The sequence below is a fragment of the Topomyia yanbarensis genome, chromosome 1, assembly GCF_030247195.1.
Source record: "Topomyia yanbarensis strain Yona2022 chromosome 1, ASM3024719v1, whole genome shotgun sequence".
NCBI classification, from domain to species: Eukaryota; Metazoa; Arthropoda; class Insecta; order Diptera; family Culicidae; genus Topomyia; species Topomyia yanbarensis.
Genome location: NC_080670.1, coordinates 155,168,488 through 155,180,492, shown reverse-complemented (window position 1 = coordinate 155,180,492; position 12,005 = coordinate 155,168,488).

Sequence of the window (12,005 nt, the reverse complement as noted above, 5' to 3'; positions counted from 1 at the left end):
ACAACAAAATTATGTACATCTATAGAATAACCGTTCACAAACGCGAAAATGAACAAAAATGTACAACTAAATGTGAACGGTACAGAACAACGGCGAGCATGATGTTGCGTAAACAAATACACTCTACGTAGTATATACACAAAAAATGGTGTGCTAAATGGTTACTCTAGCAGATTGCAATACAAAAGATACACAAGGTCGATTTTAATAAGCAAATAAAGGGGACATTTTGAGACATTTTATTTTTAAAAATTAAGAGAACATTTCGGTATGTTTAAACAGGCATTTAGCAATTAAAGCTAGTGGAATCACTATTCGGCTTTTGGCATGCAATACAAATTATAGTAACCGTATCAGGGAATAAAGAGAAAGGGAGAACGACGATGACAGTGAAAAGAAGAACAGCTCTTGCTGCTTTATGGCAATCGGCTAGTCGCAGCCAGGGCATCATGAACTGGAACGCTGGCAGATACTCCTACCTACAGTCCAATTTTGCAGCACTGTCACGTAGTAGAGCTCAGCGGATATCAGTAGAAAAACAAAAAGAAAAAAGTGAAAGATAACTAAATTTGGATATTTTTTGTATTTAAACATAGGAAGATGAGGGTCATGTAAGTGAGATCGCGGATTGCCAACATATCACAAACCAGAAGGTTGGGCGGCCTTCCTCGGGCCCGAAGGGGATTGTTTATCTGATTCTGATAACACATACATCAGCGCAGGACCAGACAACATGATCGATGTCATAATAACCGTAGTCGCAATTCACTTCCACCCTTGAACCAAACTTTCGTCGATACTTTTGGGATAATTCAGTATAACCACCTTGTTAGGTCTCCATTGGTTCATGCGACTTATCAACTTACGAGCGTCCTCTTTCGAGCAATACTGAAAAGTTCCTGGAAGTTTATCGACTTTTCAAAAATATCAATATCGGGTAATAAGAAAGGCGGACGCTTAAATTAAGGTGGGTATATTAGAACGCCTAACTTAGCTGAGGTGTTCGCCGTTCTCATTACCCGGTATGGTACAATGCGAAGGAACCCAACCAAGGTAATTTCATTTTTTATTCGGTCAACGTTAACATATTGGTATAAATACAAGATAAATAACACAAACATTTCAAAATTTAACAGGAAACACATTAAAAATTTTCTCAAATAATCCTCTGGAACCGGCATATCGTGCTGCTCTAGAAACTCTCGGACGATCGAGCAGGTGCTAAGTATTACTTTACATAACAGCCAGCTCTTTCTCCAACTTCAATTCCATCAACGCCTCCAGTAGCTTTCTCGGAACGAATCCAGTCGTCCAAATCACAACAGGCTTCAAAGACCTGGCTTGTAGTGTATTGGCGCTAAAAGAAGCTCACGAATCACTTTCGTGCCTTACCACTAAAAACACTCATTAATATTTTTTCGTCCTTTTACCCTACTGAACTACGTCAAGATATTACTTCGTGGGGGCAAGTTGTGCTTTCTTCATCCTTCTTTCTATTGCTCGTGAGTTTTCCGCAGCTATCTCGGAGCATCATATGATCTATGAAATGGCTCGATCTTTGATCTATTTGGCTCCTCCCTTGCTTTTCATCTCCATCAATTACGTCGCCATTTAGTTCTCGTCTCAGTGAGCCGTTTAGCTGCTAATTGTCTGAGCCATTTAGCTTTTGTTACCGTGAGTCAGTCAGCTCCTAGCCTTATCACGATCTACTCAGATAGTCCTCCGACTGAGTGTTCCCCGACGGAGGAATTTCTCCCGATACCGATACCCGCTTTCTTTGGCCATTTAGCTCCTAGCTTTATCGGAATCTACTCGGATATTATCCGGCGATGAAACTACCCGACTCCAACTGCGAGTTCTCCGGTGGTAGAATTTCTCTCGGAACTGATGTCTGTTTCGTGAGCCAATCAGTTCTCAACCTCAATCAATTAGATTGTACTCTACGGTGGTGAATTTATTCCGATACGAAGCTTGTTGCCGTGAGCCATCTAGCTCCCTACTCCGTCCCAATTTTCTCGATCTAGTCCTCGATGGTGGATCTAGTCTACTCCACGGGCCAGCCAGTAAGTACCGAGGTCGGTCCGGCAATTCCGGATGGAGCTTCCGGTCCAACGACCCGTCTACTCGAACCAGTTCCCTGTAGTGGATCTAGCCTACCCCCGGGACCTCCCCGTAAAGTGTCGAAGTCGATCTGGAGATTCCGGTGCAGCCTGGCGTCCGATTCGCTGACATCCTAATGACGCAACCCCGGTGCTGCGTCGCGTACTACTCAACTAACCGCCGGCGTTGGATCTATTCTACTCCGGCGGAGAGTTCTCCTGCGGCGGATTTGTTTCCGAATCCGATATGTTGTTTCACGGCAGCTTTCTAGTCGGAGATCAGGCCCGTAGCCAGGATTTTGTTTCGGGAGGGGCTAAGAATACAATATGAAAATTTAATAGTGTTTATGATTTGAGATGACCGAGCACACAGCACCAGAAAAGCTAATGATATTTCGAAACATCGTTGCTGTCTAAGCCTATGTATTTGCGAGCAACTTAAAGACTTAATCACTCGCAACACGGCTCAATGTGCTAGGTTAACGAAGCCGTGGATCTATCATATATTTACAATGCGTGAAACTTAAAACAAAAAGTGAAAATCCGACAGATCACGCACACGCAATTTGCTATTTCCTCTGAATGTTTTCTTTCATCTGAGAGGAACAAAGGCTTATTCGCCTACTTTATCTTAGCGGTCATCCAAATCACTCTCCATGTCGTTATCGTTATCGTTAACGTTGTGATGGTGTTCGTGTTCAGATGTTCTTTCTTGTCTCAACTTACGGATCACAAACTGTCATTGGTATTAGCTTCCTGCTGGCTGTTTATTTGGGGGTGCCGTACGCAGATTACGTTTTGATGTCTCTGCTGTTTCATCATACATTGCACCTGTATATACAATCATGTAAAAATACTAAAATGTTGCTACTGATAGTAACATTGAGTTCTTTATGATAAAACCACATAAGAACAATGATGGAAGCAAAAATTGATACAAATTAATGTGACTATTGAACTTATATGTGATCGGCATCTGACTAAAAGAGACGACTGAATCACGTAGCTTATTTTAAGGGGAGGTTTTCAAGTAAACTCAATTTATTTGAGGAACGATCTAAGTACGGGTAAAAAACATCAAATCTGACGTAATAGTGCGATCTCAAACTCTGAGATCGATTTTTTAGTCCTTTTTTTCCACTTAAGGGCTTCATTAAAAATAGTGAATACAAAAAATTGGTAGATTTTATAGATTTCTTCGAGTGAAACAGGTTTTCTTTCGACAGGTCAAGGTTTTTAAATTGAACCATTTTCCAATGAGATTGCAGGCAGTTTTGAAAAATCGTGTTTTGAGATAAACGCGTTTAAAGTTTTGAGAACACTTTCGAACTATTAGTGGTAGAATGTCAATATTACATAGAATTATGGGTTTTTAAATTTCTCAAAATTCAAAATATCCAATATGGCACACTACCACTAAAAAAATAAATGGTATTTCATCCAAAAGCAAGAAAAAAGGTTTTGTGATTTGAAAACAATAGTTAAAGTTTATATAAATCAACATAATAAATGAAAGTTGCGATTCCAATATGGCGGACTAAAATGTGACTTCAACAAAATTCACCATCATTTTTCGTTTTTCACAATTTTCTGTGGTTTTTTGATTAGTTTGCGATGCCTCTACGGATCAAGCCGTGAAAATCGTTCACGAGACCTGTTTACATACGTACAGTGCAACACGAAGCTTTCTGGGAACGTGCATGATGCCATAAAAAGGTTTCTACCTGAGGCGCGCGTCTCGTGCCGAGAGTTTCCCATGGCGGCCAGGACTCCGCTTCAAACAATGGTCCATAGGAACTTTTTTGATACGTGAATCGAAAAACACGTCTAACACAATACAGTAGACACTCATACTTTTCACAAATGCAAAGTAAAAAATCAATTTTTTGGAAATTTTGAATGAGAACCCCTTAAAAATTTTGTCCAATACTACTAGTGTTTACGTGCTCAAGTGGTCGGTGTTAAGTCAGACCGGACTAAGTGACAATTTATTGATTTGGAGAAAAACGAGTTTAAAGTTTGAAACCAGTAGGCAGCATCCTTTGCACTATAACTTTTTGCTAAGTGTTACATATTTCAATTCTGGCAAAAACCGAATGTAGCTGAAAAAATTCTTTATCCAGTGCTATCGTTATCTAATTTTTTATGTTTTGCGACCTAATCCGGTCTGACTTAACTGACGTTTAACTCTTATTGAATACCTGTATAAGCAATTATCTGTTGTTTATTATCGTAGCAATCAATAGCGGGCTAGAATTGGTTTCGGAAATTTTATCGTTAAGTTTTCTATATTATATCTTTCACAACATTTTCACAATACGATGTTCGAACCAGTTCTTGAGTATGCACTAGATGAAAGTGTATTATAAGTTGGGTAGGATTAGCCGAAATTTCGCAAAGAAAATATTTTTTCAGGAAAGTTTCGGGAGGGGCTTTAGCCCCTTAGCCCCCCCTCTGGCTACGTGCCTGATAGCCAGAGTAAATTTGCAATGAAAAACATTATTCCATCTTTATGAGTTACCATTCATTGAATAAATGTTTAGTCTATTGCTATTTATAGCAAATTTTATGCTCAATATTTGCCGCGAACAAAGTTTTTTGATAACTTCTCATGGTTCTGTGAAATTTCATAATTTTCATGAATAGACCCATTGGGTAACTGTGGAACGATTGCGTATGGGGAACAGTGATTTTTTTGTCGTTTTGTGGTCTTTTTCAAAATGTAGAATGGGTTCCGATTTTCCACAGTAAATACTACTCATATAATGCAAAATTAGTAAATTTGGGCAAGTTTTGTAGAAATTGTCTCTTATTTCAAGATTGCAGCTAATATGCATATATGGTGGTTCGATGTTACGCGATGATATAGTGGATTCTTTCGTAAACAAACGATTTTCGCTTCAATATAACTTTAATTCAAAGCGTTAGGATCATTCTTCGTCAAAACAAAAGGATAAAATTTATAAGTAGAATATTTCACTATAGACGACATCGTGTTTCATAGTTCCTACCCATGGGGCACACTGATACATTTTACCACCGACTGTTTATTATCCAAAAAATATATGTATTAGTTAACAACAGAGTGGCACTATGTATCACTTTTGGTTACACAAATAACAAGTATTATCATCAAAATTAAATTGTAGAAAAAATGTGTTTCATTGTTACCCCCTACTCCCAGAAACGTGCATAACAATGATTGGTTTCCACCGCTCCTTTGGAAACAGGCTCCTTGGTGTGAAATGTGTGGTTTATTTGAAACACTGCGTATAATTGATAGTATTGAAGATCTAGAATTGTTCCCCACAATCTCGGTGACCACCCTGAATTTAGCACTCGAATGTACGTCAAAAATAGCCTCTTATTTCACTTTCTTTATATTGTGAAATTTTCAATCCCTCCGTGTGGTTATTCTTATAATTGATAATACAAAAATATTTATATGCTCTTTAAAAAACCTATTATGACATACTAGAGATGAATGGATATCGCAATTTTTCATCATTTTTAATCTCTGCGAAAAACAATAGACAGTCTCAACCCACTCAAATGTTTTTGACAAGTAGCGTTGTAAATATTAAATTGAAATGAATCCCTCATTTTGATAATGCGATAAATGGGTGATGTTTTATTGTGGAAAAAGCCTCTGATATCAGTATGAATTAATGATATTTCAATAAAAGTAAATAAAACTGGGTTATTTTTATTTTACATCGAATTCAAGAAGTGTGCAAAGTAGCCTCCAGCTAGTCCACATAAAATATTTTTAAACGTTATATGAACAGCTTTTCTATGTGTGAACCAATTCTGCTCATATTTGGCGCTTATAAAATCGGATTAAAAAGCTGATAAAATCGAGGGTACATAAAATCGGGGGCTAATAAAATCGGGTGCTGATAAAATTGGGTCTGCACTGTATAGCCATTCTTGTATCAGATAACATATTCTCTATTGCCTTAGTTTTGGAACTAGAACTTCCAATGACTACCTTAATTCACCAAAATTAACACATTTATGCAACAAGTTTTAAGCCTGCTTACTAGTGTATACAATTAAGACTCGAAAATCTCGTTTTTCTACAATTAATTCGGCTGTGTCTGAACTAAAAGTGCTAGAGATCTAAATTTTTTTTGGTCAGTATCCCAAACAATGAACTAAACAATAGATTTTTCTTTAAATTTTTCATAGGCCAGTTTTTTCGAAAAAATTATCAAAATATGCAAAAATGGAGTTTATTATTATGTTGGACTATAAAAGATTCTGAGAGATTTGGATAACTTCTCAACTAGCATAAAAATAGATTATGTGGTCTTTGAGGTTGCTGATTACGATTCTGATAACAGAATTTGAAAATTCAAAATGGCGGCTACACAACGGCAGCCATTTTTTACGAAATTTGCCAATTTTGTCACAATGAGCATAATACTTGATTTACGAGAGTTTTTGGGGTCGCTGATTGCGTCTCTGATGTCATAATTCGAAAATTCAAAATGGCGCTTACAAAATGCAACCATTTTCTAAGAAATTGATAGATTTTTTTACAGTCAGTATAAAACTCGATTCACGGGGGTTACACATTTCGACGTCAGAATCAGAATCAGTGACCCCGAAAACCCCCTTGTAAGACGCTATAGGCCAATATGAAAAAAACGTGTTTAATCTACCTAACAGTGTGATGAGACATTTCTTATAACTCTTATCACTCTCTTCGGAAATTATATCGTTTGAGAACATTTAGAACTTGATGCTTTGCGATGTTTTTGAATACACATACCACATGGGATAGTGGCAGGACTCAGAGAATCGCTCAAATCAGCATAGGACAACATCAGTGCTAGAAATCTCAAACCAAATCAATGGGAAAGCGAAAAAATGGGCCATAAAATAGACATACCAACGAATTATTGTTAATGCTCTGTTAATAAAATATCTATATTGTGGTGGGAAAACTGAATTTTCCTAAAGGGGTTGTATATTGTACTGAGCCAAAAAAATCGATTTTTTTTTGTTGAAACGATTTGAAGTTTATACTTTACTCAAATTTCCAACGCGACTGAGAATTAAGAAATCAACGCTTTTTCTTGAAAAGGGCGATACTAGCAATGATACCATTCAAAGAAAGTCAACAGTGAATATTTCCAGACTTGGTTTTATTTCCTATTTAATAACTATTGTGTTTTTTTACATCCTAGATTGCATGATTCAGTGATCGAAACCCAAAACTTCTTAAAGTATTAGAAATTATTAAATTAAAATTTGTGTTTGCTATTGAAATTGACAAAATGATAGTATCGCCCCTTTGGCGATTGTTTACTTTTTCGGTCTCACCTATCAGCATTGAAGTATCGCGGGCGAAACTTTAAATAAACAAACAAAAATACAGTTTCGCCCGTTGTATTTTTTCCTGTAGTTTAAGAAAGCAATATCGTAGAATCAAAATTTTTAGGTTAATTTGTTGCGTTTCAAAGCCCTCATTCGCCCTATGTTTACATTTGTAAGTATCGCCCTCTTCACAAAAAAGTGTTGAAATGAAATCGCAGCTCCTGATATCACGCTATCTCTGAAGTGCATGCGTGCATAGTTTCAAATTTTACTTCGACATCGACTTTTTCCAAAGGTGACTTCCCAGTAGTATCCTTGATTTGAATTATTATCGGTAATCCTAATGCCAAAGAACAAATAAAAACCTCACGAAAACGAACCGTTTGGGAAAATCATCATCATTACTGGAATTTTCATTTTCACGAAACTTTTCGATAACCTTCCGCCACTTGCGGTAATGCGCTGGGTGCACAGTGCTCTGAAAATCTAGCGAAATCGTTTTAGGGCACCAGCGGGTCTGTAAAGAATACTAAAAATTAATTTCTATTCCATAATTTTCAGTTCAGCAATTCGAGAGATCGTGCTCACCGCAAGCCATGAAAAATAGACTACGTTGTGAAGCGAGGGTCACTATTTATTAAAAAATCACGGTTAAATAAAAATAAAACTATTAAAAAAATTCAAATAGTTTATAATTTTCACAAACCTATTAGGAAAAAATGTTTAATAAGCTTTCGTAATATTGTGTAGGAAAAAAGCTGAAAATTTCAGTATTTTCTCTATCTGCAACATATAAACCCTTAAGTATACCAATTAATTGGTATACGAATTGGAATAGGTTCGCCAAATTTTGGAAGAAGTCTATAAAATAACCCCTTGAAAACTACCTAAAATTGTTGTAGTTCGATGCAATAAAAAAATCTCCAAAAATGAAATGTACCTATTAATGTGAAACACAGCGAATAATAATACAATAAAGACCCATTTTTATCAGTCTCATGGTGTATTTTAGGCTGACAAAATGGGGACATTGACTAAATCGGGCAATTTTTTTCTTTATAATAAACTGAAGCTGTTAAAATATTCTTCTCGTTCCTTGATGTAGTCTGATAACTATTTCTGATTATGATGAACTTTTTATTTTCGCATATTTCGCATATCTTCATGATAAGGAAAACAGGCTCAAGAAAGGATTTACTCGAATTCAGTCTTGTTCATCTGCTAAAGCCCATCAAACATATGTTCATATTTGGCTGATAAAATCGGGGTTTCAATGTGTTATAATAGATATTCAGCATTCGAAGAAGTTTCTTGTGAACGAGTGTAGAACGACTTTGTTTCTACTTACTTGAAGTCAGCGGCGTAGCCAGAAATTCGATATGGTGTTAAACCCCAAAACCTTCTCTTGGCTACGCCGTTGCTTGGAGTTATTTATTTCGCTTTTCATTTTCCGATATGTTTCAGATGGATCCGATGGTTATAAGTTAGAAAAATTGCAGTCAGAAGGTTCGCACAAATGAACATTTTTGTACTGATAAGATATCAAGTTCCTTCCAGACAACTTGGAAGTATTCGGTGATTATTTCTAGCTGTTGTAGATAGTAAAATGAAATGCAAAATTCGTTTTATCGAAATAATGTTTAGCTTATTTCAATGGATTATTACTATATTGAACAATAAATAGGCGACAAAGAGTAATCAACAAACAACAAGCCATAACTTTTAAAGTATTCAAAATAGATATTTAAAGTCTTTAGTAAAGTTATTCGCAAAAGTAAGAGATACAAATTTGCTGAAGACATCATTTCGATATAATCACTTCCAAGAAAATTTGTGAAAATATTTCACTCATAGGGGGATTAATCAGCAAAAGCACAATACCAAAAGAAAGGGCATATTGCCTCCATTAAATTCTCCGAAGATACTATTGACCTGAAATAAGCCGTTTTGGCGTTAATAATAGATTACATGTTTTTGGTCATATTTCTGGCAATGGGAAATGATAAAAATCTTTCGTCCGCATTTAATGTTAAATATCTCCTCTGATAATAGTCCGATTTCAACAATCTATAGCTTGTTCGAAAGGTATTCGTTAAAGCTATCTAAAAATATATAAATTGTTAATCTATGTTGTCAATTTCGGCAGATAATTTTAAAAAACTGCAAAAAACGCCATTTTTACTCATTTAAACATTCAAAATAAACACACACACACACAGACATTGTCCTAAATCGTCGAGCTGAGTCGATTGATATATAAGACTCGGCCCTCCGGGCCTCGGAAAAAATCTTGAAAGTTTGAGCGAATTCTATACATTTCTTTTATAAGAAATGTAAAACATAAAATGTAGCTAAGCACAGTCGCCACATTGGATCCGCCATTTTGAATTTTACGTCAGAATCGGAATCCACTCGTCAACCTATTTAAGCCAAAAAATAACAGTATTAACAATAAGAAAAAAATCGCGTTAATATTACCAGAATGTTGTTTCTTGCAGTGCATACATTTAAGATAGTTTTAATAAATTTCACTGATAAGTTGAAATATTCTAAATTTCTAATGTCACCGTGGTCGTATCTTGTACACAAACTTTTAATGTTTCATGCACTTTGTTAGTCAATCAGCAGTTTACTTACTCTGATCCCAGCTAAAGCAACTTATTTCAAACCAATTTACCTTCATCGAGCCATCATTATTTAGCAGGTGCATTGCACTTCCAACCAAGTTGAGGTCCTGTTATATATAGTCCTTCGCGCAGTTCTGTCTGAATTTCAAATGGAGGAAAAGCGAAACGAAGAAACTTCACCGCCTCCTCACAGGACGTCACATCCAGCAAGGACTCTTGTGGTTCTGTAAATGGAAACGAAAAAAAGAAAAACTCGTGAACTAACACAAAAGTATACTAGCTATAAAAAAGATTAGCGCACAGGCATCCTGCCGACTGCCGAGCGACGACGCGTCCAGTTCCTATGGCCCGCGTGTTCGTGTGGATGTAGCGAGACAGGTGTAAATAAAGTTTTCGTCGAAATTTGGCTCAGCTGGATCACCTGGTCGGTTGCTGACGGCGGACAGCACGACGGAAAGGGAAATAAGATCAGCTTCTGATTGGTGGCTGACACGAGCCGGTGACAAGCGGCACCCGGTAGCACCTTCCGGTGCACTTTTGATTCGCGATTTCGACGAAGTGTGATGTCTCGGGAGTCATTAGGTTACGGTTGTAAAGTTGAGCGTAGTGCGGCAATGGGTTTCCAATCGCCGTTAATTTTGGTTGCGATGTTGGAGGGATTTTTATGGGTGATGAGCATTTATTTTTGATCGATTTTTTTTCTTTAAAAACCATGTCCATCAAATGCGGGAGTGTGAGATTCCGCAATTGATTAGGACTGTCTCCCTTTGGTTTCGAAGCGGGTCGCGTGCACCTGCCTTCACTGCTCTGTTTCACAGTACGCTGGGGTAAGAGAAGTGTTCAGGATTGTGAGTTTTCAAATGCCCTAATATAAGAAGAAAGTTTTGTAAGCCTACTGGGTTTAATTTTTTAATATAGTCTGACGAACAAAAAACTTACCATACAGTGCCTGGAGAATAGGTAAAATTCGTTAGGAACCAACATAGGTTTTTATCAATAAAAGGATTAATCACGTAGTAATGTGCAGATTGGCATATAATACGAATAAATTGGAAAAAGGATCAATCCAAACTACTTTTTTATTGAAACGATCAAATTATTCACTTGCCCTGGTTTGACCGAAGAATTCTGACACCGACAGGATCGTATTCTTCCGATATGCCCAAGAAATAGCTGCACTTTCTTTCCCTCCATGCCCCGTGCGTTGGTCGACAGAGTCCTTGTATGAAGCACGCGTTTGACTTTTACACTCCCTCTTACATTCTCTATCGTGAAGTCGAGACCGACGCATATTATTTATAGTTTGGTTTTTGTATTTATGCACCAGATAAAACGTGACTGGATGAATAAGCGACGACGCAACGCGTGTCCGTGCTGGTTTGCGATCAAGGAATGTGGCTTTTGTGGGGTTATAAAATTTCCAAGGACGAGTTTGGTAAGCTGCAAACATCCATGTGGTAAAAGTAATCGTATCTTTAAGTTTTTGTCTTTATTTTACTTTCAATATTCTCAAACGCGAGGTTTCATAATTCAAGCTATCGCTGACGGGACTGGATAGGATAAAGCTCCGAAGAATTGGAGCGTGTTTATATCGAAATGATGCCAAAAGAGGCGCTCATTACCAGAAGTCATAAAAACTTGACCCGTCGTAACCCGGGTCTGTGATGCTGCGGCTTTGGCGATGGCGGACCCGACTGGTCGGAAAGGCTAATAAGATCAATACCTAATTTTATTTATCTCCGCGGTAAGATAGCGAGCGTCTTTACTAAGGAGAATCTCCTATCCTGTATCTGAACGGAAAGCAATGAGAGCGATAAAAAAATGTTTGCAAATCGATCTTAATCAGTTCGGAAGCACGTTCCTTCTGCAGGTTGCAACTGGGCTGAAGATGTGGCTGTTGCGTACGACTAACTTTGCGATACACGGGGAATGAAGAGCTTGTCGTAAAAAGATT